Source organism: Paroedura picta, chromosome 6, assembly GCF_049243985.1.
Source record: "Paroedura picta isolate Pp20150507F chromosome 6, Ppicta_v3.0, whole genome shotgun sequence".
NCBI classification, from domain to species: Eukaryota; Metazoa; Chordata; class Lepidosauria; order Squamata; family Gekkonidae; genus Paroedura; species Paroedura picta.
Window position 1 is genome coordinate 75,655,889 of NC_135374.1, and position 6,000 is coordinate 75,661,888.

Here is a 6,000-nt window from a genome sequence, read left to right on the forward strand (position 1 = left end):
CATAGAGTTGGAAGGGGCCATACAGGCCATCTAGTCCAACCCCCTGCTCAACGCAGGATTAGCCCTAAGCATTCTAAAGCATCCAAGAAAAGTGTGTATCCAACCTTTGCTTGAAGACTTCCAGTGAGGGGGAGCTCACCACCTCCTTAGGCAGCCTATTCCACTGCTGAACTACTCTGACTGTGAAAAACTTTTTCCTTATATCTAGCCTATATCGTTGTACTTGTAGTTTAAACCCATTACTGCGTTTCCTCTCCTCTGCAGCCAGCAGAAACAGCATCCTGCCCTCCTCCAAGTGACAACCTTTCAAATACTTAAAGAGGGCTATCATGTCCCCTCTCAACCTCCTTTTCTCCAGGATGAACATTCCCAAGTCCCTCAACCTATCTTCATAGGGCTTGGTCCCTTGGCCCCAGATCATCTTTGTCGCTCTCCTCTGTACCCTTTCAATTTTATCTACGTCCTTCTTGAAGTGAGGCCTCCAGAACTGCACACAGTACTCCAGGTGTGGTCTGACCAGTGCCGTATACAATGGGACTATGACATCTTGTGATTTTGATGTGATGCCCCTGTTGATACAGCCCAAAATGGCATTTGCCTTTTTTACCGCTGCATCACACTGCCTGCTCATGTTTAGTTTACAGTCCACAAGTACCCCAAGGTCTCGTTCACACACAGTGCTACCTAGAAGCGTATCCCCCATCCAGTAGGCATGCTTTTCATTTTTCTGACCCAGATGCAGAACTTTACACTTATCTTTATTAAATTGCATCTTGTTCTCATTTGCCCATTTTCCCATTGTGTTCAGATCTCGTTGAACTCTGTCTCTATCTTCCGGAGTATTTGCCAGTCCTCCCAATTTGGTGACATCTGCAAACTTGATGAATAGTCCCTTTACCCCCTCATCTAGATCATTAATAAATATGTTAAAAAGTACTGGGCCGAGCACAGAGCCCTGAGGTACCCCGCTACTCACCTCTCTCCAGTCTGATGAAACACCATTGACAACAACTCTTTGAGTGCGGTTCTCTAACCAATTCCGTATCCACCTAACTATCTGAAAATCCAGATTGCAGTCCTTCAACTTATCCATCAGAACATCATGGGGAACCTTGTCAAAAGCTTTACTAAAATACAAGTAAATGACATCAACCGAATTTCCCCGATCCAGCAAACCTGTTACTTGGTCAAAAAAGGAAACTAGGTTGGTCTGGCAGGACCTGTTGGAGACAAATCCATGCTGACTTCCTTGGATCACCAAATTGTCCTCCAGATGTTTGCAGATCGCTCCCTTTAATATCTGCTCCATTATCTTCCCCACAACAGAGGTCAGACTCACTGGTCTGTAGTTTCCCGGGTCATCCTTCCTCCCTTTTTTGAAGATTGGAATAACGTTTGCTCTTTTCCAGTCCTCCGGGACATCTCCAGTCCTTAAAGAGGTTCCGAAGATGATGGACAAGGGCTGTGCAAGTTCTCTGGAAAGTTCTTTGAGTACTCTCGGGTGCATTTCATCTGGACCAGGGGATTTGAACTCATCCAGTGCAGCTAAATGCCTCTCAACCACCTCTCTATCCATGTTAACCTGCCACCCAGGCCATCTCTAGATGTGCCTAAACACTTTGACCTGTGGGAAAAAAACAGATGTAAAATAGGCACTAAGTCTTTCTGCTTTCTCTGCATCTTCCGTTAGAGTTTGTCCATCCGCAACCAACAGTGGGCCTATTGCCTCCTTTACTTTACGTTTGCTCCTCACATAACTGAAAAATCTTTTCTTGTTACAATGGGCTTCCCTGGCCAATCTTAGCTCACTCTCAGCTTTGGCCTTTCTGATGATTGATCTACAGTGCCTAGTAACCTGTAGGTTCTTTAGAGCTCTGTCCTTCCCTCCATTTCCTGAACATTTTCCTTTTCTTTCTTAGTTCCTCTTGAAGTTCTCTGTTCATCCAAATAGGCTTCTTAGAGCTCCTGCAGTGTTTTTGTCTTTCTGGGATAGTCATTGATTGAGCATACAATAGCTCTTGTTTGAGTAGCGCCCACCCTTCACATGCTCCCTTCCCTTCCAGCATTCTCGTCCATGGTATGACACTCATCATGTCTCTGAGTTTATTAAAGTTTGCCCTACGAAAATCCAACATCCGCGTCTGGCTACAAGCTTCCTTGGCTCCCCGTCTCAAAAGGAATTCTATGAGGACATGGTCACTTCCCCCTAGGGTCCCCACCTCCTTCACCTCATCCACCAACTCTTGCCTGTTGGTCAGTATTAAGTCCAGTATGGCTGAACCTCTTGTGGGTTCATCTACCATTTGATAAATGAAATTGTCAGCCAGGCAGGTCAGAAAGTTGCAGGTCAGAAAAGAATAGACTTGTGGCTCACAAAAGCCATTTAGAAAACATATATATACTGCCTCTCTGGTCACCTGCTCAAGGTGGATCACAAAATAAATATTACAATAAAATAGTAAAACACTATAACACCAATATTAAGCAGCCTAAATTGGTTACCTATAAAACTAGCAAACCAATTTATTGTTTTCATGAACTTTAGCCCATTTTGTCAAATGTATTTGGGATTTTAATTCCACTGAAAGGGGACATAGTAAGAAACCAAACTGAGCAATAAGGGAATCAGCGCAGTTCAAAACATGCCTGTTTCAATTTTAATGGCAGTGGCTGAAGCAAAATATTTGAATGCCAGGCTGTCTGGCATAAAAGAAAAAGAATGATGAATGTGTGCTGAAATAGAACATTCTTCAAGCTCCAGTCCCTGCAATGTTTTCCTTTATATGTCTAGGCTCAATGATTCCTCTGAATGTTGCCGTATGAGTCTTTTTGTCTCCCTTGAATGTTGGAACCGATACGTTCATCCTTATTAGAATCTCTGGGAAACTATATCTAAATTACCAAAAACAATGTTACTCTTATCACATAAATTGGGTAATGGTAAATTGGAACAATCCTGAATATAAGTACATAAGTTTCATTGTTATTTACTTCATCTTCTTTCAAGAGTTTTGGCCAGTTTATCCTCACAACAAACCTGTGAGGAGAATTAAGGAGAAAGAACTAGTTCAGGGTCTCCCATGAGTTTTCACAGGGATATGAACCTGCAGTAGTCTTGGCCTGATTTACAACAACTACGCAAAACCAGTATCCTATTTTTAAGTCCATGTTGGTTACAGTATTTGTTTCCCTTGAAATTTAATGTCCCGTTTGCTGCTTTTTCATTCTAGAAGTAGATATTGCTGTCTCATCTGCTCTAAGCCCTGATGGTGCAGTGGTGTATTTCATTTCCATTCTATTGGGGAATGCAAAAGAAGTGTACTTGTGGAGTATTCCGGGCAGATGGTGTCACATTTTAACAGAATCTCAGCTGCAATTCCTGTAGCTCACTGACCCGTTGCTTGCTAACACTGTGAACCCAAAGGAAAAGCTGGCTGCATGGAGCACAGCTAAAATAAAGGTTCTGGTTTCCTCTTTTATATTGTAATTCAGATCAGGCCTTGGCAATTAGTCAATTATGAAACTAATTAGCTGTTGCTGTTGAGAAAGCCTGGTCTGGATGGCCTGAAATGTGCATCACCTATTTCAGGCTTTCTCAACCATGGTTTCATGAAACCCTGGGGTTTCTTGATGGCCCCGAAAGGGTTTCCCAAATGGATGGGAGTTAATTGATTTTAATGTATTTTTAAAATTTGTTAAACATCTATTGGGTGATATTATCATATATAATCATGTTGATATGCCCCCCCCCCCAAAAAAATAAAAGAATGGCCCATGATGGGCCTGGAGAGGGTGTGCAGGGGAGGGACCCCAGGTGAGTGTATACATGGCTATGCTTCCCAACAATGTTTTCCACCTCTGGGGATTCTGGAAGCCTGAAGAATGTTTCAGGGGTTTCTCAATGGCAAAAAAGCTGAGAAAGGCTGATCCAGACAAATACACATTTGGCTCCTCCTCTGACTTGGGCAAGCTATGAGTTCTGTGCTGATAACTCAGTCCCCAAATTGGGGTGGGGGGCAGTTTGGATCACAGCGGAGGAACATGGGGAGATGGGGCTTGGTATCTCTGTACCATTTTTCCAGCCTAGAAGGGACTATTTGCCCCACTGTGCATTCTATGTATACTAATGGGGAACAGGAAGGTTTCCTGACTGGGGCAAATAGCAGCCACTTGGGGCCATTTTATGTCAGAGGGAAAAACGACTGAGAGAAAGTCATGTGCTCCATTCTCTTCATGTGCTGTGGCCTCAGCCATATCTGGGTGTAAACTGCACGGAGCTTTTATTCCAACCCCAGATCGATTCAGTCCCTGCCCTCTACACAGAATTTGATTTCAGTTTGGATTTTGGGCGATTTTAATTTTCCTTCTGCAGCAAGGAGGATTGATCTGGAGTGACCCTACCTTTATTGTGCAATATCTGAGACTGCTGAAAATCCTGAATAAAGAAAGCTCTGTGGTAGAGAACCTCTGATAGGCCACACCTGGTCATGTGACACGCTAGCCTTAAAGGAGAAGCCCCTAACTTCTCTCAACTTCTGTTGGTCCTGGATTTTTCCTCCCTCCGCTGCCTTTTTCGATCCTCTCCCCCTCCCCTCCAAGAAAAGAAAGAGGCTCCCTGCCGGGCTCCTCTTCCCCTCCCCTTCAAGAAAAGAAAGAGTCTCCCCCGCCTTCTGAGCCTCCCTAACCATGTGCAGAAGACTTTCCTGTTTCAATGGGGAGGGGGGAGGGGGGAGGAGAGGAAGACCCGAGTTCAAAGCGATCTGAATTCAACAGGATTGACAATGGAATAAACAAAGTAAGTGCAGACTCTGCCCTGGTCTCCCACACACCCGGGAATGAATTGATCACAAGGACACATCAAAAATGATAATGTGCAGTTAGCCCATCTGATTAGTGAGAAGGGGAAACTGAGAAAGGCAATGGACAGTATATAAAAACACTGGTGAATTGCTTCTAGGGATTTTATCCCATTAAAAATACACATAACTACAACATGTGCACACACACACACACACACACACACACACACACACACACACACACACACACAGTACAAATAAGGAAAATAATTTGGCCAGTAGTAAGGATCTTGTTTTATTAATCTGGAGCAGCATGAAAGGTTTTTAACTCGGTCTCAGTTGAGCACATTAATCAGTTGTTTGAAAGAGAACATCTCTTCTGGCAGGCCAACGTGATTTTTTCTTTTGCATAGCAAGGGGATGGTGACAGCAGTTTTTCTAATGTTACCAAATATGGAGTGGTCTGCCAATTTCCCCTCACTTTCTTTTTCAATGAATGAATGATCTTTTTATTTGCATGGCAAACCCAGTTTTTTAGTAAAATTTTGAAAACCCTTCTCCCACCAGTGTAGCTTCCTGTGTTATGACTTACTAGGGACCAAGCCCGTTGTAAATACGAGTGCTAGGTGTGCTTTTGGGGCCGGGGGGAAGACTTCCTCCCCCCCCCGGCAGTGGCGCAGCCTTTCCCCCAGGCCCAGAAGTGCACCTGCAGCCTCCTCAAAGGCTGGACTCTGAGGCATTGTACATTGTACCACCTCCAAAGCTCGAGGAATATTTCTAACCCAAGAGTAGCCAACCTCCAGGTGGGGCCTGGAGAGCTCCTGGAATTACAGCTCATCTTCAGTATAAAGATCAGGCCCCCAGGCAGAAAGGGCTACTTTGGACAGGGTTGTGGAAGAGAAGAAACATTTAAGGTCTCCCACACAGGTTGTTGTTGAATTGAAAGACTTGAGGCCTACTGCACAGGGTTGTTGTGCAGATGAAACAGGAGATAAAAGAACCTCCGCAACAGCATCTATGTAGAAAGAGAAAACAAAAAGGGAAATGTTGTTGATTCCTTCCTGTCACTGCAATCTCCCTCTGCATTGACCCCCATGGTATTCTTACCTATGAGAGCAGAGTTTGGTTTGCTATCAAAGATTGCAGCAGGATGAGTGGATGGGAAAGTTTTTGATAACACACGACAGCTCTGCACATTCAA